Source organism: Capra hircus, chromosome 6, assembly GCF_001704415.2.
Source record: "Capra hircus breed San Clemente chromosome 6, ASM170441v1, whole genome shotgun sequence".
NCBI classification, from domain to species: domain Eukaryota; kingdom Metazoa; phylum Chordata; class Mammalia; order Artiodactyla; family Bovidae; genus Capra; species Capra hircus.
Window position 1 is genome coordinate 108,153,850 of NC_030813.1, and position 27,705 is coordinate 108,181,554.

A 27,705-nucleotide genomic window follows, 5' to 3' on the forward strand; every position below is an offset into this window, starting at 1 on the left:
CTCTGGCACCACCATGCATAAGTCTTGCTGGTTTCCAAAGTCTGATGTCATTGGGTTCTTCCCAGTGAAGGTCCCTGAACTGGGTGACCTGATTTGGGGCTGGGATCCCTCATTTCTCTGAAGAGATCACTACCGTTTTAATATTCCTCTAGTTTTCTGGAATGCCTTACCAGGTGTAGGTTCTAAATAGTTTACATCTCTGCTCCTCCTACCCGTGTCCATGTGGGATTTTCTAAATACCCTTAGTTTAAGATCTGCTAGACTTCAGGTCGTTCTCAAAGATAGTTGTTCTTTATGTAGTTATACTTTTGGTGTGCCCCCAGAGAAGGCAGGGCTTCTCTGATAGCTCCATGGGTAAAGAATCCGCCTGCAATGCAGGAGATGCGAGTTTGATTCCTGGGTCGGGAAGATTCTCACAAGAAGGGATAAGCTACCCACTCCAGTATTCTTGGACTTCCTTTGTGGTTCAGCTTTTAAAGAATCTGCCTGAAATGAGGGAAACCTGTGTTTGATTCCTGGGTTAGGAAGATCCCCTGGATGAGGGAAAGGCTATCCATTCCAGTATTCTGGCCTGGTGGAGTCCATGGGGTCGCAAAGAGTCGGACATGACTGAGCCACTTTCACTCACTCACAGAGGTGAGTTCAGGATCTTCCTACTCTGTCATCTTGATCTGGACACACAAGCCCTGGGATTCTGCTTTCTGAGAAGTTTGATTAACACTAGGTGGTCAGACTCATGGAAGGGAAAGAAAAGGTGAAATCTAGAAAACTCTGAATAATAGAATCTGACGTGGCCAAAACAATTCCAGAAGTTTAATAAATTTTTAAAAATAAAAATTTTTACTTTATTTGAACCTAGTTTGATATCCAAGATATGTAATAGAAGATCAGGTACAAATATATAAAAATAGGAAGTTCTTGGTGGAAAGGATCCATCATTTCAGGAGGTAGTGATAAGGTGGTATATAAGTGATAAGAATGTGAGGGCAGGATGAGAAGGGGGTGACAGAAAATGAGATGCTTGGATGGCATCACCAACTCAACGGACATGAGATTGAGCAAATTCCAGGAGACAGTGAAGGACAGGGAAGCCTGGCCTGCTGCAGTTCATGGGGTTGCAAAGAGCTGGACATGACATGGAGACTAAACAATAACAAGAGTAATAAGGAGTTTCTCAGAGGTCTGCCTATTATAAACTAAATGTCTATTTAGGCATGAAAACCATAGCATTGCCAGAAAGGAAACTGGATGGTGTTAGAAGTTGTGTGTAACCTCATGCCCTTCCATGCAGGCAAAGCTGTTATGGTAAGAATCATGAGAGGACTGTCAAACTCATGCTTGAGTTCACCTAAATAAATGAAGAAACCAAAGTCATAATTGTGTGCACTCTGCAAAATCATAAAATGGCAGAAAGATAACCAAGATAGAAAATAAAAGTAAAAGACAAATACAAGCAGTATGGCTTGGCTCAAATCTTGATGCGATTTTATTGTCATTATTTCATAGAGATGTTTTTGCCATTATATTTGAGCAGTATGACCCTTCCTTCCTATATATATAGGGGTTCCCTGGTGGCTAAATGGTTAAAAAAAAAAAAAACCCACCTGCCTTATGGGTTCTATCCCTGGGTTGGGAAGATACCCTGGAAAAGGAAATGGCGACTCCCTCTAGCATTCTTGCCTGGGAAATCCTATGGACAGAGATGCCTAATGGGCTACAGTCCCTAGGGTCACAAAAGAATCATGTATGACTTAACAATTAAAAAAACAACAATGGTAGTGCTGGTGGTTTAGCTGCTAGGTTGTGTTCAACTGAGGTATCAGTTCAGTTCAGTCGTTCAGTCGTGTCTCTTTGCGACCCCATGGACAGCAGCATGCCAGACTTCCCTGTCTACCACCAACTGAGACTATAGAGATCCATTTTCTTAGAGGGTTAAGACAATTCCATACTCTGAAAGATGCCTGGGTCTCAGTCACATGTCCAGTTGTTTAAGACAATGCCATCAGGAAACCAAACGACTAAGCAGGACCCAAGGCAGAAGCCCATTTATATAGACTGGGTGTGCAATTGGAGAGACAATAATTCAAGGAGTGAAGCATTTATATGAGGCAAATCAGATAACTAACTTACGGCAACACAGAGAGTTATAGACCTTATGAGCTAACTGGGAAAAACAACACTGACATATAGACTGTTGTGTCCAAAACTTCTCATGAAGTAAGTGATGCAGGGAAGGGCCGTAAAGTCACATTATCTCCTTAACAAAGCTGGCAAAGTCAGGACTTGAGGACTCTCAACCAGGTTGAGTTGCAGCTGTACAGCCGATAGTGTACAGCAACAGTTAGAGAGAGACATTTCCCATTCTCTGTATCCACTGAGCAGGCATTCCTTAAAGGCTTAGGGCAGTGATCCCCAGTTCAGGATGATTCTGCCACCCAGAAGACATTTGCCAACGTCTGAAAATGTTTTTGATTGCCACAACTAGAAAAGTTGCCACTGGCATCTCCTCTTGAGTAGAGAACCAGGATACTGATAAACATTGCGCATCCTACAGCCCCCATGATGAAATGTATCTGACCTCAATGTGAATATCACTGAGACTGAGAAATCCTGCACTAGGGCAATGTTGACAAGTTTCTTAGAAATTCTCAGTGAACAAGAGAAAAGGAACTTACTCAACATCAGGCGGAGGTTGGGGGTTACACGTCTTGAGGACCTGCTGTGTGTCAGGTCCAGCACACAACCTCTCTTCAACCTCACATGGAACTCCGCTCCATGTTATGAGGCAGCCGGGATGGATGGCAGGGGAGTTTGTGGGGCAATAGATACATGTATATGTACCGCTGAGTCCCTTTGTTCTTCACCTGAAACTATCACAACACTGCTAATTGGCTACACTCTGATACAAAATAAAAAGTTAAAACAAAGAAAGTAGATACTATGATATCACTTTATAGAAAGGAAATAGGGTTTCAGACAGAGGAACAACTCCTCAATAAATAACTCATTTTAGCTGGAACTTCAATCCAAATCTTTTACTTACAAACTACAAAGCTGAGATGTTACTGGGGAAAACTGTGCAAGTCATGTTTTTTTCCTAATTTAAAAATGAAATTCATTTTAACAATCACTTATAATTTTTAACAAGGCAGGAAAATGTCATTGTGTTCATGTCTGGATTATATGTCAATAATTTTAGTCTGACTTTGCTAACTTTTAATAAATGTAGACATTGTACTATTAGAATGCTTATTTAAATGTTAAAATTCATTTAGTACTGAAATATCAGGAATAGCTTTATCAGAGAGATAAAATTGAAGGTTACTTTTATAACTATATAACATTTTTTTCTCCAGAATCACTGTAGATGGTAATTGCAACATGAAATTAAAAGCCACTTACACCTTGGAAGGAAACTTATGACCCACCCAGACAGCATATTTAAAAGCAGAGACATTACATTGTCAACAAAGGTCCATCTAGTCAAGGCTATGGTTTTTCCAGTAGCCATGTATAGTTTGAACTATAAAGAAAGCTGAGTGCAGAAGAATTGATGCTTTTGAACTGTGGTGTTCGAGAAGACTCTTGAGAGTCACTTGGACTGCAAGGAGATCCAACCAGTCCATCCTAAAGGAGATCAGTCCTGGGTGTTCATTGGAAGAACTGATATTGAAGCTGAAACTCCAATATTTTGGCCACCTAATGGGAAGAGCTGACTCATTTGAAAAGACCCTGATGTTGGGAAAGATTGAAGGCAGGAGGAGAAGGAGATGACAGAGGATGAGATGGTTGGATGGCATCACTTGAACTCCGGGAGTTGGTGATGGACCGGGAGGCCTGGCGTGCTGCGGTTCATGGGGTCGCAAAGAGTCAAACACGACTGAGCGACTGAACTGAACACTTTGTTTACTGAATTTTGAAACTTTTACAATAAGCTTATATTAAAAACTATAAAATTAGAAAACAGATTTTGTTTGCTGTTGTTCAGTCATTAAGTTGTGTCTGACTCTTTGTGACCCTGTGAACTGCAGCACGCCAAGCTTCCCTGTCCTTCACTATCTCCCAGAGTTTGCTCAAATCCATGTCTATTGAATCAGCAATGCCATCCATCCATCTCGCCCTCTGTCGCCCCCTTCTCCCCTTGCCCTCAATCTTTCCCAGCATCAGGGTCTTTTCCAATGAGTCAGCTCTTCATATTAGGTGGTCAAAGTTTTGGGACTTCAGCTTCAGCACCAGTCCTTCCAAAGAATAAATTTTAATGTGGCATATATGATTATTTAAGAAATAAAGAAAATTGCATAAAAGACAGAGACTCATTTATTTTAGAATTATATGGATTTGTTAACAATGAAATCTAAAATTCCATTTAATTGAATATTTCTTTTGCATTATAGGAAATAGGGGAAAAAGAAAGAAGGACACAAGGTTTTTGCTTCTAAGGAGCTTGCAAAATATGTTTTGTCCAAATAATGCAAGTGTTCGGAATGCTTTCTCCTCTCAGTTTTCCCACAAATATCCCGGCCACCGTTAATGGGTGTAATATTCTCTAGCCTTCCACTCATAGTACCTTGCTGGAATTTCTGATTCTAACTGCATTATTATTAGTTTCCTCCCCAAAATTATAAGCCTCAATGGCCACGTTTCTATGCTTATTCAACTATATATTCCGTTATCACCTAATGCAGTGTCTTGCACACACTATAAAGTCAATAAATGCTTGCTAAATTGAAATAATTCCAGTCCCAGGGCCAAATGCTCACACATTTCCATAATCTCAGAGAAGGCACAAGTGTGGAGGTGTTGCAAAAGAGTGCCTGTGCTTAGCAAGCATGTTTATATCCGGGGTTAGTGGCCTCTATTTTTAATTTACCTGATTTTTCTACAGTATCGACTTTTTTCTTAAATAATTCCTTATTTACATCCGAAGATCAAAAGTCTTTCAAGCTGAATCCTCGCTGACACACATATTTATGAGCTGTGCTCACAAAATGCTCAGGAATATTAAAAATTCCTGACATGAAAAATGTGTTGCACCACAAAGTTTTTTTAGATGGACCAAGTAAATAAATACGTAGCTCATTTATGGAGCAGTCCTAGACGGGAGGTTAGACTGCTGTGGCCCAAGGTTTATGAAAACACAACAGGTGTTTTTATAAAGTTGATTGGAACGGCGAGTGAAGCCTGCCATCTACAGGCCAAAGTGTGTATCACCACATGGGTGCTGGTAGATTTGAGTCCAAGAGCCTGTAACGAGTCTTAGGGAACGCTCATTGATCGGATCTCAAAGAGACAACTCTATGTCGAATTGTTTGCAGCCAGTGCTCTGTTCCTGTCTTTCAATGTCAGCGTGTAAGCCAACAGTGTAAAACTGTCTAAAAGGCAATGCTCCCTTCCACCTGGTTTCCTACAAAATCATTACCTTACGAAATTGAAGATAAACTTTGTGTCTCCCACTTTTATCATCATGCTCTGCACTTTTTGAATTGTAATTACCTTTGTATTTTTCTATTTTCCAGGAGTTGGTTAATTCCTACAGTACAGGGGACCCCTAAAATTCATCTTTGTGTGATCTCTTGCCTAGCCCAATATCTGACATGTGGCAGATGCTCTATGAAGATGCAATGCCATGTAATATAGAGATGAAAGGCTGTAAAAATTAAGGAAACAAATTAATAAATGAATGAGAAGATGACTCAACAAAGTAATGATTTCTTCCTTCTCTTGCTTCAAATCATATAGAAATTTATGCATAAAATTTGTTCTGGAGATATGTGTATTAACGCATACAGATTTATGCATAGATAAGAATATATGTAGGACTTCCCTGGTGGCTTGGACAGTAAAGAATCTGCCTGTAATGCAAGAGACCTGGGTTCAATTCCCAGGTCAGGAAGATCCCCTGGAGAAGGAAATGGTAACCCACTCCAGTATTCTTTCCTGAAGAATCCCATGGACAGAAGAGCCTGGTGGGCTGCAGTTCACAAGGTCACAAAGAGTTGGACACAACTGAAGTGACTTAGCATACATGCACACCTGCAGGGGGCGGGGTGGCGGGGGGAGGTGAAAGTTACTCAATCGGGCAAGAATTCTGGGTTGAATTCTCCAGGCAAGAATACTGGAGTGAGGTGCTATTCCCTTCTCCAGAGGATCTTCCCGATCCAGGGATGGAGTCTCAGTCTTATGCACTGCAGGCAGATTCTCTAGCATCTGAGCCACCAGAGAAGCTCATATACATGAACACATATTGTATATACACATGCATATCTCCATATATAGTCGGCTGATTTTCAACTTCTATAGTAAATCAAAGTTTTTAACACTTTTTATTAAAATCTTGAAACCCATATATCAAGGTCTTATTAAATTCAGATTTAGGGTCTTGGCTATGTCATTTTATCAGATAGAATATTCTGAAAGATTCATTTATTTATAAAACAAACATGGCACCCAGACCGCAGTTATTGCTTCTTATTTCTTCTGTTCTTTCTGTGATTGACCAGATAGCTCTAGTCAGATGAAGTGAGAGTCAAGGGAAAAAAAATGTTTAGATTGCTATGGAGGTAGAGTTTAAAAAAAAAAAAAAAAGATGGAAGAGAACCCAGTTCTCTTCTTACTTCCTTATCAATACAACCTTGAAAAAACTTTTTTGCACTTTTATCCTTTGGTTATCTTTAAAAAGAAGTGGCTGCATGGATGGATCTAGAAATTTTCATACTGATTGAACAAAGTCAGACAGAGAAACACAAATATCATATGATATTGCTTACATGTGGGTTCTTACAAAATGGTACAAATGAACCAATTTACAAAACAGAAATAGAGTCCCAGATGTAGTAAAAAAAATTCTTATGGTTACTAGGGGGGAAGGGAGGAGGGAGATTGGAATTAACATAAACACACTACTATGTATAAAATAGATGGCTTTTCTAGTGGCTCAGATGGTAAGGAATCTGCCTGCAATGCGGGAGACCCAGGTTTGACCCATGGGTTGGGAAGATCCCTTGGAGGAGGAAATGGCAGCCTCCTCTAGTATTCTTGCCTGAAGAATCCCATGGACAGAAGAGCCTGGTGGGCTACAGTCCATGGGGTCACAAAGAGTCAGACGCAACTGAGCAACTAACACTTTAGTTTCCTTTATATAGAATAGATAACTAATAAGGACTTACTGTATAACACACAGAACTCTACTCAATATTCTGTGGTGACCTATATAGGAAAATAATCTAAAAAGAGTGGTTATATGTATATGTATAACTAATTCACTTTGCCATACACCTGAAACTAACACAACATTGTAAGTTAGCTATACTCCAATAAACACTTTTTAAAACAAACTGTTTAAAGAAGAGTCCAATATTCATTGTTCACTGTTATGTATCAGGTGCTGCATTTGGTAATTCTATGAATTGTCTCATTTAATCTGCCCCATAGCTCCAAATCTGAGAGACATCTACTGATATAACCATTTTATGAACCAGGATACTGGATCTCAAGGAAACTATTTCTGCAGGGTTACATTGCAGGAAGAATGCTGGACCCAACGCACAACAACTTGTAAGAGCCCACTCTGTGTTCAGGGATGTCACACTGGCAGCGAAAAGTCAGCTGTAATGGAGTTGTTTCGGTTCAGTTCAGTCTCTCAGTCATGTCCGACTCTTTGTGACCCCATGGACTACAACACACCAGGCTTCCCTGTCCACCATCAACTCCTGGAGCTTACTCAAACTCATGTCCATCGAGTCAGTGATGCCATCCAACTATCTCATCCTCTGTCGTCCCCTTCTTCTCCCACCTTCAATCTTTCCCAGCATCAGGGTCTTTTCAAATGAGTCAGTTCTTCCCATTAGGTAGCCAAAATATTGACGCTTCAGCTTCAGCATCAGTCCTTCCAATGAATATTCAGGACTGATTTCCTTTAGAATGGACTGGCTTGATCTCCTTTCAGTCCAAGGGATTCTCAAGAGTCTTCTCCAACACCACAGTTCAAAACACCAATTCTTTTGCACTCAGCTTTCTTTATAGTCCAACTCTCACATCCAGACATAACTACTGGAAAAACCATAGGTTTCACTAGATGGAACTTTGTTTATATCATGTAAATCAGCAATTGCTGTGAAGCAACTCTGACCCCTGTCCCCAGAGCCAGTTGTTAAATATGTACCAGCATAGCAGTTTATGAAGAAATAAAATTGAAGAATACTCGACTCCAAAATGTATGTTCTTTCAAACACACCACCATACGCAAAAGGTAAGGAATTGTCTATTTAAGACTCATATAGAATTTTATACTCGATAAAAGAACATTTTATACCAGCTGTCCCCAACCTCTGTGGTACCAGGCAGCAGTTTTGTGGAAGACCATTTTTCCAGTGATGGAGTAGGGGGGATAGTTTCAGGATGATTCAAGGACATTACATTGATTGTGCACTTTGTTTCCATTATTATTCCATCAGCTCCCCTTCAGAGCATCAGGCATTAGATCCTGGAAGTTGGGGACCCTGTTTAAACAATAAAATGAACCCGATTGCCATTTCACTTTTCTTCCTTCCTTTTCCCACCCCTTCTCGCTAGTCATCACTGCCATACTCTGAGCTCCTGGTATATGCTGGGTACTGGACATCAACTGCAATATTTTTTAACACTGAGGAAAATAAGGTATGGATCAGTGCAAGGATTTAGACAAAAACGTAAATTAACTAAGGATGTAGTCCTGACTCTAAATTAAATGTTTCATACTTTTTATCTGCTATGAGAGTCTTAGAGTCACTTTCAACACCTAGCTCAAGTTCCTTCTTCTGAGAGGTCCTAGAGACCCACCATTCTCCTTTTACTCACCTCTTCAATGAATAGCTGAGCACAGAGTATATGCCACATGATTCCAGGTGCTAAGATGCAACAGTGGAATAGGAGGCAGTTTCTTTCTTGTGGGGAGATCCAGGGTGAAAGCAACAGAGCAGCAGAAATCACACGGTCCAGCAAGGAGTGGACGTGAGTTCTGTGTCCTCCTCCTTCTAGCTGTGCGACCTTGGACAAGTGACTTAATCTCCTTGTGGCTCAGTTTCCTATCATACATTAAAAGAGAATAATATACTATCTGCGCTTTAAGTTGTTGTGAGGACTGAATGTCATAATGTTGAGTCGGGTAAGTGCTCAACACCTGTTAGCTGAGACTTTTAAAGTACCTAATTACAACTTGTAGTTTGAGCTCTGAAGGAAATACAATAGACTAGGATTGGGGTGAGGGTGGATTGTTTTAGACAGTGTGATCAAGAAAGTTCTCTCTGACGAACTAATAGGAGGATGAGAAGGTATCCATTTTGGCATTAGATGGAGAAAGAACATTTCCAGCATATGGAGCTGAACTGCTAATCTCTGAAGTGAGGAAGTATTTTGTGCTCAAGGAAATGTTAGAGCTTAGTATTCCTGGAGCACAAGGAGAAAGGAAGGAGATGAACATTAAGTGACAGGTGGGGACCAAACTATGCATGGCCCTTAGGGTCTCATGGACTTTGCATTTTATTCTAAGAGCGAAGGAAAATCTGAAGCTCTTCTTTGTAGCTTTTCTGTCCTAGGTCTTATTTTCATGTAGAAATCACTCCTCTCGACATCCCCCCACTTCTTTGCAGCCCATGATTAAAGACACCAGGGTCTATCTAGTTTTAGAGTGCTTCCATTATTTCTTCTGTGAAAACTTCAAGAGATGATGAGCAGTCATTTGGAAAATGACAATATTTCCAAAGTTCTTTAAGTCCCAGATCTTTTTTCATTAGTTTATAAATCCCTTGGTTTAAATAGAGCATTTGTATTTGAAGTCCACTGATTATTCCTCCAAATATATACACGGGTGTACTTTTTGGAAAGAACAGTTTTCCATAGCTTTCATCAAAACTCAGCAGGGTTTTGATTCAAGAATGGTTGGCTTAAATTGTCTAAACGCCTACACGTTCTGTTTTTATGCCTTCTCATTTTCCAGAAGGCTCCCTTATGATTCAGAGGAAGACAATTAGGTGTCCTTTGACATCTGGTGTGAATCTTAACTTCGGGAGATTTCCAGTTTTAACGAGGAATCTCTTCGGTGGCTCAGTGAGTAAATAATCTGCCTGCAATGCAGGAGACCACCTTCAATGCAGAGACCACCTGTAATGCAGGAGACTGCCTGTTATGCAGGAGACCTGGGTTCAGTCCCTGAGCTGGGAAGATTCCTGGGAGGAGAACAAAATGACAGCCCACTCCAGTATTCTTGCCTGGGAAATCCCATGGACAGAGGAGCCCAGCAGGCTACAGTCCATGGGGTCTCAAGAGTCAGACATGACTTAGCAAGTAAACCACACAAACCTTACAATTTTGTAGTAACCTACTAATTGCCTCTCTGGGAAAGTACTATTATTAAGATCAGCATCCTTGTTTCACTAGTGGCAAAGCAGCCTTATATTTGGACTGACTGGGAAACACCTTGTTTTCGATCCTGTGTTTATTCCTTTTACCCGGATGTCCCAAGAACAGCTCAGTGCCACTGCAACTGGTATTCCAGACTGTCTCTCTTCTCTGTTCTAGTCTAACTAGTCATCAAGTCAAGAAATACCTGGAGTAGCAGGCAACTTTGGCCTTGGGATACAAAATGAAGCAGGGCAAAGGTTAATAGAGTTTTGCCAAGAGACCGCTTTGGTCATAGCAAAAACTATCTTCCAACAACACAAGAAAAGACTTTACACATGAACATCAGCAGATGGTCAACCCTAAAATCAGACTGATTATATTCTTTGCAGCCAAAGATGGAGAAGCTCTATACAGTCAGCAAAAACAAGACTGGGAGCTAACTGTGGCTCAGATCATGAACTCCTATTGCCAAATTCAGACTTAAATTGAAGAAAGTGGGGAAAACCACTAGACCACTCATTTATGACCTACATCAAATCCCTTACAATTATACAGTGGAAGTGAAAAATAGATGCAAGGGATTAGATCTGATAGACAGAGTGCCTGAAGAACTATGGATGGAGGTTCCTGACATTGTACAGGAGACAGAGAGCAAGACCATCTCCAAGAAAAAGAAGTACAAAAGGCAAAAATGGTTGTCTGAGGAGGCCTCACAAATAGCTGTGAATAGAAGACAAGTGAAAGGCACAGGAGATAAGGAAAGATATACCCATTTGAATGCAGAGTTCCAAAGAACAGCAAAGAGAGATAAGAAACCCTTGCTCAGTGATCAATGCAAAGAAACAGAGAAAAACAATAGAATGGGAAAAACTAGAGATGTCTTCAGGAAAATTAGAGATATGAAGGGAACATTTCATTTAAAGATGGATACCATAAAGGACAGGAATGGTATGGACCTAACAGAAGCAGAAGATATTAAGAAGTTGAGGTGGCAAAAATACACAGAAAAACTATACAAAAAAGTTCTTCATGACCCAGATAATCACAATGTTGTGATCACTCACCTAGAGCCAGACATTCTGGAACGTGAAGTCAAGTGGGCCTTAGGAAGAATTGCTACAAACAAAGCTAGCGGAGGTGATGGAATTCCAGTTGCGCTGTTTCAAATCCTGAAAGATGATGCTGTGAAAGTGCTGCACTCAATATACCAGCAAATTTGGGAAACTCAGCAGTGGCCACAGGACTGCAAAAGGTCAGTTTTTATTCCAATCCCAAAGAAAGGCAATGCCAAGGAATGCTTAAACTACCATACAATTGTACTCATCTCACATGCTAAAAAAGTAATTTCAAAATTCTCCAAGCCAGGCTTCAACTGTGCACAAACTATGTACTTCCAGATGTACAAGTTAGATTTAGAAAAGGCAGAAGAACCAGAGATCAAATTACCGACATCCTCTGGATCATCAAAAAAGCAAGAAAGTTCCAGAAAAACATCTACTTCTGCTTTATTGATTATGCCAAAGTCTTTGAATGCGTGGACCACAACAAATTGTGGAAAATTCTGAAAGAGATGGGAATACTAGACCACCTGACCTGCCTCTTAAGAAATCTGTACACAAGTCAGGAAGCAACAGTTAGAACTGGACATGGAACAACAGACTGACCCCAAATAGGGAAAGGAGTGTGTCAAAGCTGTATATTGTCACCCTCCTCGTTTAATTCATATGCAGAGTACATCATGAGAAATGCTTGGTTGGATGAAGCACAAGCCGGAAACAAGATCGGTAGGAGAAGTATCAATAACCTCAGATAAGCAGGCAGAAAATGAAGAAGAACTAAAGAGCCTCTTAATGAAAGTGAAAGAAGAGAATGAAAAAGCTGGTTTAAAATTGAACATTCAGAAAACTAAGATCATGGCATCTGGTCCCATCACTTCATGGTAAATAGGTGGGGAAACAATGGAAACAGTGACAGACTTTATTTTCGGGGGGCTCCAAAATCATTGTAGATGGTGATTGCAGCCATGAAATTAAAAGATGCTTACTCCTTGGAAGAAAAGTTATGGCCAACCTAGATAGCATATTAAAAAGCAGAGACATTTCTTTGACAACAAGGGTCAACAAAGCTATGATTTTTCCAGTAGTTACGTATGGATGTGAGAGTTGGACTATAAAGAAAGCTGAGCATGAAAGAATTGATGCTTTTGAACTGTCGTGTTGGAGAAGACTCTTGCAAGTCCCTTGAACTGCAAGGAGATCAAACCAGTCCATCCTAAAGGAAATCAAGCCTGAATATTCATGGGAAGGACTAATGCTGAAACTGAAACTCCAATACTTTGGCCACTTGATGGGAAGAACTGACTCATTTGAAAAGACCCTGATGCTGGGAAAGATTGAAGGTGAGAGGAAAAGGGGATGACAGAGGATGAGATGGTTGGATGGCATCACCAACTCAATGAACATGAGTTTGAGTAAACCCCAGAAATTGGTGATGGACAGGGAGGCCTGATGTGCTGCAACCCATGGGGTCACAAAGAATCAGACAGGACTGAATGACTGAATTGAACTGAACTAGTCATCATACTGAAAAAGAGAATTGAGTTAGATAAAGACTCTACTTCAGTGGGCTTATAATATAGAAACTGATACAACCTAGAAAATGCCAGGACCACTTATGCCTAAGTTTCCTTTTCTGCTGTGCTTACATTTCCTCTGTAGCAATGAATTCTTAGCTTTCCAAAGTTGGTGAAGGGAATGGAATACTAGGGAAGAGTAAAAGCTCAAATATTACTCTTCTTCATCACGGTCAACGTAACCACATGGCCTGAGTCCTCATGTGGTCCATTGGCGAACCACATTGCTCATCCGTGGCCACACCCTCGCCCCCCAGACCCAGTCAGGTTCAAAATTCCAGCCCCACAGAGGAGGTCATGACAAGCAAGAGACACTAGAAAATCAATAGTTGGCAGGAGTAGAATACAGCCCATTAATAGCATGTAGGTAACACTTTCTTCTACTCTAGAATCAACCATAAGATGAATATATCCTAAGCTTCATTATTCTTATCGATACTAGGCAGACAACACTCTCCATTCATAAAGACTGCAGATAGGTGATGAAAGTCCTTAGCAAGTGCATGTGTATAGCTGTTTTCCCATAAAAGGGCTTCCCTTGTGATTCAGCTGGTAAAGAATCTGCCTGCAATGTGGGAGACCTGGATTCAATCCCTGGGTTGGGAAGATCCCCTGGAGAAGATAAAGGCCACTCACTCCGGTATTCTGGCCTGGAGAATTCCATGACTGTATAGTCCATGGGGCTGCAAAGAGTCAAAACATGACTGAGCAACTTTCACTTTCACTTTCCCATAAATAACAGCTATTATTTTTCTCAAAAAGATAAAAGAAAGTCACATTTTAAAACTTAAGCATCCAGAAAGATGAAACAAGATATTCTAGTGAACTTATGTATTCCCCAAGCAAGTTATTAAGAATTTGTCAAATCTTCTCCCAGTTATCCCACATCCCATATCTTCTGCTTGCTCTTTGTTTCACAAACAACCCACTCCTTATACTCTTCCCTGTGTCTTCCTCCCAAAGCGAATTAATAACTTACCTTGCTTCTCTGGGGACTTTCTGGCTGGCTCAGTGGTAAAGAATCTGCCTGCCAATGCAGGAGACACAGGAGAACAGGTTTGATCTCTGGATTGGGACGATCCCTTGGAGTTCGTTGTTCAGTCGCTCAGTCGTGTCCGACTCCTTGTGACCCCATGGACTGCAGCACGCCAGGCTTCCCTGTCCTTCAAAATCTCCTGGAGCTTACACAAACTCATGTCCATTGAATCAGTGATGCCATCCAACCATCTCATCCATTTCATCTTTGTCATCCCCTTCTCCTCGTGTCTTCAGTCTTTCCCAGCATTGGGGTCTTTTCCAATGAGTCAGTTTTTGGAAAGGATTGGAAAGATCCCTTGGAGTAAGAAATGGCAACCTACTCCAGTAATCTTGCCTGGGAAATCCAATGCATAGAGGAGCCTGGCAGGATACAGTCCCTGGGGTCACAAAGAGTCAGACAGGACTGAGCATGCCTCACTTGTTCCTTTTATAATTCTCTCTCCATGTCACCCATTATACAGATCGTGTGCATGCATGCTAAGTCACTTCAGTCGCGCCCAACTCTGTGTGACCTATGAACTGTAGCCCACCAGGCTCCTCTGTCCTTGGGATTCTCCAGGCAAGAATACTGGAGTGGATTGCCATGCCCTCCTCCAGGGGATCTTCCCAACCCAAGGATGGAACCTGGGTCTCTTACATCTCCTGCATTAACAGGTGGATTCTTTACCACTAGTGCCACTTGGGAAGCCCATTATATAGATTATCTACAGTCAAATAACAATGGGCAGGAAAGAGGAGGGGCTCTGACTAAGGGGGCTTGTCATCCCCTCCCTCCTCCAGCACCTGCAGCCCTCTCCTCTCAAGCTTTGGATGTGACTCACAAGAGCCCAGCAAGCAGGCAGGCTAAGGGTCCCCCTCTCTATTGGGTGAGGATGAGGATACAGAAAGGTAACATTCTCATTAGGGGTGGGAAGGGAGAGTATACTTCTCTCTTCACACTGATGGTGGAAGGGCAAACCCTCCATAGGGTGTCTTGGGCTCTGTTAACACCCTTGCACCAGAGTTATTTACTTTTCAGAATGCCCCTCTCACTTCCTCCTCCCTATCCTCCTCCTCCTAAGTGATTCACCAAAGGGACCTAAACTTATATTTAATTAGATTGTGTTCTTTTGAGATTTTCTCCTGCATCTTAGTGTGGCATGCCTTTCACTTCGCCCTGCATCTATTTGTGAGTTGTGATGGACTCTAATGAGATGGAAAATATACTGGGGATCTTATTCCACATGTTCAGGACTTTGTCATTTTTAATGGGCTTTCCCATAATCACCATCTGCTCCTCTTCCCTTCCCCTTCCCCCTCCTCCTCTTAGCCCTCCTTTCTTCTATTGAAACCAGATACCTGTGCAATAAAAATAGAAGTTGGGTGTTTTTATTTGTTTTTGGAAACCCAATCATTGAGATCATATTTTTGAGGACTATTTTTACAAAGTGATTTTTACAGGTAATCTTCTGGGCAACAGAGTTTTGTTTTGTTTTGTTTTGTTTTGTTTTCCAATCACTGCCATAGAATCCAGGATACTGGGTTTCAAAGGTGGGATTACTAGGGGAAAGTGTGTCTGCCTAGCTGCTGTTATCTTGACCTTAAAAACCCTCATGCAGGTGCCTGTCTCCTGGGCCATCTCAAATTGCTGCAGGAAGAGGCGATGACAGTTTGATTTCACCCGGTCCCTTGAGTTATGAGTAATTTTGCTAGACTCTTGTCATTTTCTGGCAGTTTTCTTGAAGTTGTGCTGAATTTGCAAACAAAGGCAATGGCAAACAATGGTCTAAGCTGCTTTGAGGTGGCCTCATTAAACTGCAGCCTGCCGGAAGCTTGCTGCTTACAGCAATGAACACATCTGAACTTGACAATGAAGTCACCATCTAAAATGCTGTTCACACTGCTTGGGATGATAAAGTTGTCTCATGTGCAACTAAGCAAAAAAAAAAAAAAAAATTAATTCATTAAATATATAAGGAAGGGAAAAAGAAAGAGCAGAAAACTGCTCCTTGGAGAAGGAAATGGCAACCCACTCCAGTATTCTTGCCTGGAGAATCCCATGGATAGAGGAGCCTAGCAGGCTGAAGTCCATGGGGTCGCAAGAGTCAGACATGACTTAGCAACTAAACCACCACCACTAGAAAACTGCTCCAGCTTTCAGGACTGCTAATATTCCCCTTTCCTGCTGTTATTTCAGCTTTGGCACCAATAAGCAGTGTCCCTGAGGAGAAAAAAGGCAACCCACTCCAGTATTCTTGCCTGAAAAAAATTCCACAGACAGAGGAGCCTGGCAGGCTATAGTCTGTGGGGTCCCAAAGAGTAGGACACAGCTGAGCAACTGATGCTTAAGCATACATGCAAGCTCTCTGGAACTTGGGTGTACAGACACCCTTTCTGTTTGGGGAATACAATGATCTCTGCTCATGCCTCCTGTCGAGAGATGGGGTTGTGTGTCATGCTATCCAGTGTCTCTTTTTAATTTCAGAAGTACGCATTTGTGAGATTATAGGAAGCCTTTAAAAATAGCAAACTCCTTACCATCAGAGTAAGGTCCCCAGCATATTTTCCACCTCAGTAGCCTCCATCACAGCCCACAAACAAAAGTAGGGCAAAGTGAAATGAATATCACTTTGAGATGTAGGAGACAATCTCAAAGGAATACGGTTTCATTCAATGTAAGTTGAGATCCCTTACGTGAATCATTCAGTCTATGGGACTCAGTTTCCACAGATATTAATTATGATAAAATGGACCAACCTGTTATCCTCAGAATTTATTAGATTGCAAGAGATTATTTCTGTTTTAGATAATAAATATATTTAAAAATAGATCATAATGAAAACTGTGGAATTGGTTGTCCCAAGTGTCTAGTTATCTGAAGCATCTGTCACACTTTCTGGATTCATGTGTGAGCACTTAGTCATTCAGTCACATCCAACTCTTTGCGACCCCATGAACTGTAGCCAACCAGGCTTCTCTGTCCATGTGGATTCTCCAGGCAAGAATACTGGAGGGAGTTGCCATGCCCTCCTCCAGGAAATCTTCCCAACCTAGGGATTGAACCTAGGTCTCCCACAATGCAGGCAGATTCTTTACCATCTGAGCCACCAGGGAAGCCCTGGATTCATAACCCTCTAAATTAGGAATTACATCTGTGCTCATTATCTTCGGCTGTGGCTCAGATCATCAGTTCCTTATTGCAAGATTCAGGCTCAAATTGAAGCAGGGAAAACCACTAGGCCATTCAGGCATGACCTAAATCAAATTCCTTATGATTATACAATAGAGATGACAAATAGTTTCAAGGGACTCGATCTGGTAGACAGAGTGCCTGAAGAACTAGGGACAGAAATTCATAACATTGTACAGGAAGTGGTGACCAAAACCATTCCCAAGAAAAAGAAATGCAAAATGGCAAAGTGATCATCTGAGGATGCCTTACAAATAGCTGAGAAAAGAAGAGAAGTGAGTGGGAATGCAAAGTTCCAGAGAATAGCAAAGAGAGATAAGAAAGTCTTCTTAAGTGAACAGTGCAAAAACTAGGGGGAAACAATAGAATGGGACAGACTAGAGGTCTTTTTTTAAAAACTGGAGATAACAAGGAAACATTTCATGCAAAGATGGGCACAATAAAGGACAGAAATGGTCTGGACCTAACAGAAGCAGAAGAGATTTTAACAGAGTGGCAAGAATACACGGAAGAACTGTACAAAGAAGTCTTAATGACTCGGATAATCACGATGGTGTGGTCACTCTCCTAGAGCCAGACATCCTGGAATGTGAAGTCATGTGGGCCTTACAAAGCACTACTACAAGCAAAGCTAGTGGGGGTGATGGAATTCCAGTTGAGCTATTTCAAATTCTAAAAGATGATGCTGTTAAAAGTGTTGCACTCAATATGTCAGCAAATTTGGAAAACTCAGTAGTGGCCGCAGGACTGGAAAATGTCAGTTTTCATTTCAATCCCAAAGAAAGGCAATGCTAAAGAATGCTCAAATTATCTTCCAATTGCACTCATTTCACATGCTAGCAAGATTATGCTCAAAATCCTTCAAGCTAGGCTTTAGGAGTATGTGAACCAAGAACTTTCAGATGTACAAACTGGATTTAGAAAAGGCAGAGAAACCAGATGTCAAATTGCCAACATCTACGGGATCATAGAAAAAGCAAGGAAATTCTAAAAAAAAAAAAAATCTACTTCTGCTTCATTGACTAGGCTAAAGCCTTAACTGTGTGGATCACGAAAAACTGTGGAAAATTCTTAAAGAGATGGGACAGGCAGACTGCCTTATCTGCCTCCTGAGAAACCTGTATTCAGGACAAGGAGCAACAGTTAGAATTAGACATGAAGCAATGGACTGTTTCAAAACTAGAAAGGAGTACTTCAAGGCTGTATGTTGTCACCCTGCTTATTTAACTTATATGCAGAGTACATCAGGTGAAATGCTCAGCTGGATGGCTCACAAGCTGGAATCAAGATTGCCAGGAGAAATATTAACAGCCTCAGATGTGCAGATGATAACACTTTAATGTCAGAAAATGAAGAGGAACTAAAGAGCCTCTTGATGAAGGTGAAAGAACCGAGTGTGCACTTAATCCAGTCTGATCTACTTAGATATCCAATGACAAAGAGACAGGAAGTCATAAAGCTGAGTCAGGTTAATGGCAGGATTCCAAGTAGAAGATTCAAATGACCCAGCTATTCTCTGTTCTGGAATGTCCCTGGTTATTTTCCTGCCCTAGCTTTTGACACCCTCTCCTATTCTACCAGATATTTGAATGCCCTGGCAAATATTTTTGCTTAAAATAAATAGAGTCAGATTTTATCACTCAAAATGACTAAGAGATCTGTACTAATATACACATCTTGCTTGAGTTCTCCGAACTTCAGTTTAGTTCAGTTCATTTCAGTGGCTGAGTCATGTCTTACTCTTTGCGAGTCTATGGACTACAGCATGCCAGGCTTCCCTGTCTCTTAACTCAAGGACCCCTTATGCTTAACCACTATTATATCACCAGTGCTAATAAAGTCTAGTCAAAGAAAGGGAGTTTAACACACATTGAAAGAATAGAGGAATAAATGAGTGAATGAGGAAATAGAAGATACTTAAATAAACTAAATGGAAAATTTTGTTCTCACTTTTTTTTTTTTAATCTTCACCTGGAAGATGAAAGATGCATGGCTTTTTGTTGATTCTAAAATCAATTCCCTTCCCAAGAAATTTGGCAAGCACTCACTTAGAGAGTAATTAGAAGAGCATGGAATTAAGTAACCTCAAATTATATGCTAATAATCTCAGATATTGGAGATATTTGTGATCCTAGCCTTGCAAAGGAAAGCTGTAGCACAGAAAACTGGGAAAACAAAGGCTTGAGCATATCTGAACAAATTAGAACTCTGGCTTCTTCTAAAATACCGTTTCACAATTATTTGGCCTTCCAAATGGCCAAAGAAACATGCCTGTCTTTTGGTGTCATTTTAAAAGGCCACTCTTGACAATGACTGATGAGAAAAGCCAATAAAATAAATGCTTTCCCATCTAAATTTAAAACCAACTGAAACAGAGTTAGAAAACAAAGTCAAAGGAAATGGAAATCTTTCTCAGCTACCATTAGAAACTCTTTAGGTGGATGTGGCCACAGAGTCTTAGCAGTGATTGCTGTTCAGTCGCTAAGTCGTAGCCATCTGTTTGTGACCCCATGAACTATGTCCCTGCCCTTCACTATCTCCAAGGAGTTTGCTCAAACTCATATCCATTGAGTCCATGAAGCCATCCAAGCATCTCACCCTCTGTCACCTCCTTCTCCTCTTGCCCTCAGTCTTTCCCAGCATCCAGGTCTTTTTTTAGCAGTGATATGCATCTTTAATACAGAAATGAAAACTGAGGACTGAAAGGGTTACATAACTTAGGGTCAGTCAAGTGCGTAAGCAAGAATCTCAAACTCAGGTTGTCTAACTTCAAAGATTATAACCTTAACTATATTTTCTCCCCTTACTCAATGAGGGAATTAAAGATACATAAATGAATGGGAAAGAGGACCCTCCAGGAAGCAATAGGTCATCAATTTCAACTCAGGCACTAAGGACCTTAATCATCTCCATATTCTTGCCCAAGGCATACTCTGGGTTTCCACATGAAAGTATCTTTTCCACTTAGTCCCTGGCAAGACTACACCTGCAACGATGGATTAAACTTTGAACACTGAAGGAATGCAACAAACAGTTCCAAAAATAACAGTTCAGGTGAGTAGAAAGACTGATTCATAACAGGAATTTTAAAAAGGAATTAGTTTCAAAGGTATTTCAAATCTTGGCTGAGTGACAAGAAAACGACCTGACTGTCATCTGTGCATATATAAGAGTTTGAAAAAGAAGAATGAGCGGAATGTATAATATTAGTTTCTTTTTTATTTTCACTTTTTTTTTATGGTTCCATTTAAGAAGCAAAGGTAAATCCAGGGAAGAGACCACAGAGGGACTAGACTTTGAAAATGCCTTTAGATATTTAGGGCTGAACCCAGAACTAAGATTTGGCAGAGTTTCTCACAGAGAAAAAAATAATGATTCAAAGACTGGGAAAGTATCCTTCAGTTTCCTCTTAAGGATTTTGTCATGTTCAAACTGGATAAAGCAGGCTAAGTCCTAAGTCAATAGCAGGCTTATGTAAATAGTACACTGTTGGCATGGGCGAGAAAAGCAGAGCAGCTAAGACATCCTGAAAGTTATTCTGTTTCCTCCAAGGGAACAGGTTTAAGTGACGGAAAGTGAGATTGAATATAATACCCAGTTCAAGTAAACTAGTGTGAATTCATTACTCTGGGAAATCAGGGAAATTTGAAGGTAAATGCTTCCCATGGATATATCTGGGAAAAGGAGAATGAAAAACCTTTAGCAAGTAGATCAACAGAGATTCAAGGGTCTGTAAAATGTTTGGCATCATATTATTTGTTCAAGGATAATAATGATCATTTTGTTAAAATTCAATTTCTACCCAGTGAAGTGAGAAATATACATTAAAAAAAAATCTCCATGCAGAAAAGGCAAAGCAACATGCTCAGCTCTGTGGAGTTGCTCTTGTTTTCTAATCCTGCTGTTATCGAGTTGGTTGCTTGTCAACTGCTTTGCAGGAAACTAAGCATTTTACTTGGGTTCTGAATTTGAAGGGCAGTTTTGATGTTGAAGTTCTGTGTACTATAACATATTATTTTGCTTAAATAGTCACTGATGTTGATCTCATTCACCTATACAATTCTCCTCCTTGGTAACTTCTTTTAGGAGAAGCAAAAATTGGGAAAGAAATCATTGTTTTTTGGGAATAAACTCAAATGCATATTACATTGTTTCTAATGGGTCATTGTGTAAAAACTCAGAACTCTAGAAGGTAATTCAGAAGCACTTCTTACAACTGCTTGTATTTTTTTCTAACGATAATATTAAGCAATGTTTTTGTTCAGTAGCTCAGTCATGTCCAACTCTTTGCAACCCCAGAGACTGCAACATGTCAGGCTTCCCTGTTCTTCACCATATCGCGAGGCTTGCTCAAACTCTTGTACATTGAGTCAGTGATGCCATCCAACCATCTCATCCTTTGTCATCCCCTTCTCCTCCTACCTTCGATCTTTCCCAGCCTCAGGGTCTTTTCCAGTGAGTCAGCTCTTTGCATAAGATGGCCAAAGTATTGGAACTTCAGCTTCGGCATCAATCCTTCCAATGAATATTCAGGCTTGATTTCCTTTAGGATTGACTGGTTTGATCTCCTTGCAGCCCAAGGGAATCTCAAGGAGTCTTCTCCAACACCATAGTTAAAAAGTATCGATTCTTTGACACTCACCCTTCATTATGGTCCAACTCTCACATCCATACATGACTACTGGAAAAACAATGACTAGGTAGACCTTTGCTGGCAAACAATGTCTCTGCTTTTTAATACTCTGTCTAGGTTTGTCATAGCTTTTCTTCCAGGGAATAAACGTCTTTAATCCATGGTTGCAGTCACCACCTGCAACGATTTTGGAGCCCAAGAAAATAAAGTCTGTCACTGTTTCCATTGTTTCCCCATCTATTTGCCATGAAGTGATGGGACCGGATGTCATGATCTTCATTTTTTGATAGTTGAGTTTTAGGTCAGCTTCTTACTCTTCTTTTTCACCTTCATCAAGAGTCTCTTTAGCTCCTCTTTGCTTTCTGCCATAAAGATGGTGCCATCTCCATATCTGAGGTTACTGATATTTCTCCCAACAGTCTTGATTCCAGCTGTGCTCCATCCAGCCCAGCTTTTAGCATGATGTACTCTGCATGTAAGTTAAATAAGCACAGTGACAATATACAGCCTTGCCTACTCCTTTCCCAACTTGGAACCAGTCCTTTGTTTCACGTCCAATTCTAACTGTTGCCTCTTGACCTGCATACAGGTTTTGTAGAAGGCTGATATTCCCTATCTTTAAGAATTTTCCAGTTTTTGTGATCCACACAGTCAAAGGCTTTAGCATAGTCAAAGATGCAGAAGTAGATGTTTTTCTGAAATTCTCTTGCTTTTTCCATGATGTTGGAAATTTGATTTCTGGTTCCTCTGCCTTTTCTAAATCCAGCTTGTACATCTGGAAGTTCTGGACTCACATACTGTTGAAACTTATCTTGGAGGATTTTGAGCATTACTGCGCTAGTATTTGAAATGAGTTATTGTTATTAAACAATAGCAAAATATTAGCTATTAAACAATAATAAGATATTAGATGTTATGATTCCTAAGCCCCCAGTTGGTAACATTTTTCTTCTTGAAAATGTCAATGACTTGAGCAGGATTTCTATACCTCAAACATTAGAAAGATTTTTTTTGGGGGGGGTGGGGGAGGAAGATGTTTATCATCTGCAGGCAAACACATGTACATCACCTGGTCACTTATTCTAACTCTTGAGGTGACCCTTTCCTAACTCAATTTATTTCTGAGTTAAATACTGGTGATGAAATTCAGTTCCAGTTGCTTTTATCTCATTTTAATCACTGATATTTGGACATTTGCTAGTCCCTATAATGTGAAGTCCAGTGGGCTGTAGAAAGCATCACTACAAACAAAGCTAGTGGAGGTGATGGCATTCCAGTTGAGCTATTTCAAATCTTGAAAGATGATGCTGTGAAAGTGCTGCACTCAATATGCCAGCAAATTTGGAAAGCTCAGCAGTACCCACAGGACTGGAAAAGGTTAGTTTTCATTCCAATTGCAAAGAAAGGCAATGCCAAAGAATGCTCAAACTACTGCACAATTGCACTCATCTCACACGCTAGTAAAGTAATGCTCAAAATTCTCCAAGCCAGACTTCAGCAATACATGAACCGTGAACTCCCTGATGTTCAAGCTGGTTTTAGAAAAGGCAGAGGAACCAGAGATCAAATTGCCAACATCCGCTGGATCATGGAAAAAGCAAGAGAGTTCCAGAAAAACATCTATTTCTGCTTTATTGACTATGCCAAAGCCTTTGACTGTGTGGATCACAATAAACCATAGAAAATTCTGAAAGAGATGGGAATACCAGACCACCTGACCTGCCTCTTGAGAAACCTGGATGCAGGTCAGGAAGCAACAGTTAGAACTGGACATGGAACAACAGACTGCTTCCAAATAGGAAAAGGAGTATATCAAGGCTGTATATTGTCACTCTGCTTATTTAACTTATATGCAGAATACATCATGAGAAACGCTGGGCTGGAAGAAGCACAAGCTGGAATCAAAATTGCAGGGAGAAATATCAGTAACTTCAGATACGCAGATGACACCACCCTTATGGCAGAAAGTGAAAAGGAACAAAAAAGCCTCCTGATAAAAGTGAAAGTGGACAGTGAAAAAGTTGGCTTAAAGCTCGACATTCAGAAAACGAAGATCATGGCATCTGGTCCCATCACTTCATGGGAAATAGATGGGGAAACAATGGAAATAGTGTCAGACTTTATTTTTCTACAGATGGTGATTGCAGCCATGAAATTAAAAGACGCTTACTCCTTGGAAGGAAAGTTATGACCAACCTAGATGGCAAATTCAAAAACAAAGACATTATTTTGCCAACAAAGGTCCATCTAGTCAAGGCTATGGTTTTTCCAGTAGTCATGTATGGATGTGAGAGTTGGAATATAAAGAAAACTGAGTGCCGAAGAATTGATGCATTTGAACTGTGGTGTTGGAGAAGACTCTTGAGAGTCCCTTGGACTGCAAGGAGATCCAAACAGTCCATTCTAAAGGAGATCAGTCCTGGGTGTTCTTTGGAAGGAATGATGCTAAAGTTGAAACTCCAGTATTTTGGCCACCTCATGCAAAGAGTTGACTCATTGGAAAGGACTCTGATGCTGGGAGGGATTGGGGGCAGGAGGAAAAGGGAAAGACAGAGGATGAGATGGCTGGATGGCATCACTGACTCAGACGTGAGTTTGAGTGAACTCTGGGAGTTGGTATTGGATAGGGAGGCCTGGTCCGCTGCAGTTCATGGGGTCACAAAGAGTCAGACACAACCGAGCGACTGAACTGAACTGAACTAATATAAATTCTTCTGCCCAGAGGAGGTATACATATTTCATTGACTTTTATTAGTGGTCTGATCCTGTCTGAACTTGAATGTACGAGGAACTAAAACCTGACCATGTGAGCAGAGGAACAGTACCAGAAATACCAGTGAACAGAATTTGCATCTTACTTATAAGAGAGTGCTACTCAGTGGTTTGAGAGCAGCTATAGAACTCTCTTCAGTGTAAACTCATGTGGTTTATGACAATCTTCCATTTAGTTGAAGACCAATTTATTGACTCTCCCTTTAAATTTATTGCAGTTTTGGGGGAAAAAAAGCATTTCCTTAATTCAGATTCTATATGAGACTGCAGAGATTTAAATATAAGATTTCGCTCTTGATTTGCTTAATTTTTTAGGTACCCTCAGGTTTCTCAGTAAAAACAAAATATATCCAACTCAAGCATGAGAAAAAAGCTAATCTGCCAAGGTTTTCTCAGGGATGGAGCATCAAAATAACGTTTTCCAGAATGAGGAGGTGTTGCAAAGGCACTGGGAAGGAGAAATGACAGAAGCATCTGTATTCCAGGCCAGAAAAAAAGTATGTTCCAGATACTTGTGGTAGCCAGATTCTTGGGAGGTATTAATTCAAAACTTGTATTTTTTATCCCAAGTAAAACTTGCAAAAACTAGAAAAATGGTAACACTGTATTTGCTAATTTAGAGGTCAGAGATTCAGAGTTGCCTCAAATTTGCATAAGGAAGAGATGGTAAGCAGTTGTCACTAGAGTGCATATCTAAAGGGATGGTGGATTGGTAGATGGCGTCTTACATGTTTTGATATGCACAGAGGTTTCACCAAGGAATGTGAACCAAATCCATCTAAAGAACTCAGAGCTTGCCCTGAGGCCTTGAAAGAACTTTCTCCTGTTTTCAATACCTCCTGCTTTCCCTGGGACCACTGTCAGAATGTTGAAAAGCCAGACTGCATTTGGAGAAGGAAAAAAAAAAAATTACAGACAGTTGAGAGTATAAGGAAGTCATTGTGGTAAAGATTTATTTGAGTAATTATTGTTTTATGTTAAACTTTTTTGCACTTTAAGACCACTCACTGCCCTATTTGAATAACAGATGAGTCCTTCAGAGTGCCCCCAACACCAATGAATCTTTTCAGCACCAAGGACTTAAAACATTGTTGAGACTAAATGGAGAGTACTCAAAAGAATTTAGCTTTTTGAAGACACTCCAGTTTTGAACCCAGGCACCATGAGAGATGATGCATCCCTGTTAAATTATTTCCTCAACTATACAATGGAACCAATAACTACATCAGAAATGTATGTGTGTGTGGAGGGGTGGTAAGTTAAATTAATCAAAGCAGAATACTCCACATCGGTAACAATCTCCTCAGTGACACTCTGACATTATCATTTTCTGAACTCCTATGGAGAGAATACTTAGCTCCATCTAATTTAACTTGCCATTTATATGCTTAGTGGCATGCCATCCAACAAAGACTTTCATGGTGTTTTACAGTTGACAAAATCTTGCATGCGTTATCTTATTTTCTTGACCTTGACCCTCACCACTCTCTGTGAACAAGCTGTTGTCATCATCACATCCATTCCCAGTTGCACAAACATGCCAAGTCATAATGATTATAAGGACAGGGTAGGATTAATCAGAAAACCTGCAATTCAGCCTGTATTCTGATAAAAGCTGCTGCCTGATCTTAGAAAAATCACTGATAATTGAGTCTCAATTTTTTCATCTTAAAAATGGGCATTGTTATGATTCAGCTATCTCATACAGTCGGTGAAAGAAGTAAGCAATATAAAATATAAACTAATTGTTCAAGGCATCTTGGTTATCTTTCCTAAAATCTTTATTTTGCTTTATAGTCTAAATTATTGGAGGCTTCCCTGGTATCTCAGCTGGTAAAGAATCCACCTTCAATGCAGGAGATCCCAGTTCGATTCCTGGGTAGGAAAGTTCCCCTGAAGAAGGGATAGGCTACCCACTCCAGTATTCGTGGGCTTCCCTGGTGGCTCAGTTGGTAAAGAATCCGCTTGCAGTGGGGGAGACCTGGGTTTGATCCCTGGGTTGGGAAGATCCCCTGGAGGAGGGCATAGCAACCCACTCCAGTATTCTTGCCTGGAGAATCCCCGTTGTCACAGGAGCTTGGTGGGCAACAGCCCATGGGAGTCAGACACAACTGAGCAACTAAGCACAGCACAGTCTAAAGTATTGTTTTTTTATGCTATGAACTTTATAGACCAAAGAAAGGATTATCCAAGAAGTAAAATGTGTACCGTTACAGGCTGTGTTGGGGGTGTGTGTGTGTGTATATATATACATATATATATATATGGCTACATGAAATATTTCACATACATTTGTATATAGATTACATATTAGTATTCACATTGGTATCAATATAAATATAATATTCATATTGTAAATTAAGATTATTATAAAATTTGCTATGATACAGATTATATATATATGAATTATGACTGTACAAGGCATATTTGATATAAACATTTTGATAAACTGTGTTGTGTATCATATGCACAATATATTCTGTATACTTGTCAAGCTATTTTGGCAGAATTGGACAGAAACGGGGTATAGGTTGTATAGAGGCAGAAAAATAAACACATCTACTGCACTAACACCGGAGCTGAACGTTGCTGAAGGGAAAGAATAGAAACATCATTCAGCACCACTCCCAAGTACACACACGCACGACCACCACCACCAAAAACTAGTATTTATGTGTAAAGAAAGATCACTTGAATGCAGAAAAGCTTCCTAATCTAAACAGAAGGTTCAGACCCTTCTCTGCCCAAACGACAGCTCATCTGGCTGTTTGCTTTGGTAGAGCCTCTGAGGTCCAGATTTCTGCAGTAATGACCTCAGGCATTTCTGGTGGGTAGAATGATGGTCCCCAAAGATGTCTATGTCTTAATGCCCAAGGCCTGTGAATATGCTACCTTACATAGAAAAAGGGATTTTGTAGACGGGATTAAGACTCCTACGATGGGATGACTATCCTGGATTCTTTAGATGGGCAAAGTGTAATGAGAAAGCTTCTTATAAGTGAAAGACGGAAGGAAGAGAATCAGAGTCACGTGGACTCCAGTCAAGGAATATTCACAGTATCTCGAAAGTAGAAAAGGAAAGGC